Genomic DNA, 1,098 nt, shown 5'->3' on the forward strand with positions numbered 1-1,098 from the left:
AAAAAAGGAAGACCCCCGGTGAGATGGATTGGCCAAGTGGCAGCATCAACGGGCTCGAATGTGGCAACCATAGTGAAGTTGGCCCAAGATTGGGCAGTGTTTCATTCTGCTGTGCATAAGGTCAGTACCGAATCGATGGCACCTAACAACAACAATAAATTCACTAGTGATATATCCTGATATGGCATTTTAGGATAAGCACAGGAATACAAAGTTGGTTTGAACTGCTAGGTTATCAGTTCAAATTCACTAGCCAGTCCTGAAAAACCCTATTTAATATTGGTATGATTCAGAACCAACTTAACAGCAACAGTCACTAGTGAGCTGAAATGGATTGTTATTCGTCATTTTAAATCTGACAATCATATGGTTTATTATGCCGGAAAGTGCGTTTCGAGATCTTTCTTAAATTACAGCACTCTCAGTGACAGGATAATATCAGGAGAACATAAACAGTTACAATTTCTGTTTTGTTAATGGTTCAAAATATTAAATTTGCCAAATATGGGCTCAAACTGTATAAATTAGAACATGTGAAATCCACATATCGATTAATCTATAAACTATATAGTAACCTTATAATTCTAGTGCTATGGACCTTTTTATCCAGGATAATTTTGACAATGAAAGCTGTACTGTGGTTGATATGAACATGATACAAACTGTCCAGTCTCTTTCAGATGTATCATGAACTGTTCTCTACCAGTTAGACTGCATGTTTACAATACTCAATTAATACATCCGGCTGACTTTAATTGTATTAACTTTGTCGCACCAGAGGTGGCATAACTTTCATGTGAGATAATTAGGTTTGCTCAATTTAAACAGACACATTAATGCAGCTCAGCAAGGCTCAATTAAATCTGTTTTCAAAGCAAAATCACAAATGAGGCATTGTGGGTAATGTTATGCAAATTGTCATATTGGCAAAGAAACTGAGTAAGGTTTCAGCAACACCTATAGGCACAAAACAAATTTCTCCATTTTGAATATGAAGGCAAAACCAGGACAACACATGTGTTGTGATTTTTCTTCTTAGGGCTTATCAAGGTGAAGCAGCTGTTGACCTAGTCAAATGGTTGTCTCATTTCGATTTCT

The sequence above is a fragment of the Chrysochloris asiatica genome, unplaced genomic scaffold (assembly GCF_000296735.1).
Source record: "Chrysochloris asiatica unplaced genomic scaffold, ChrAsi1.0 scaffold00170, whole genome shotgun sequence".
Classification (NCBI taxonomy): domain Eukaryota; kingdom Metazoa; phylum Chordata; class Mammalia; order Afrosoricida; family Chrysochloridae; genus Chrysochloris; species Chrysochloris asiatica.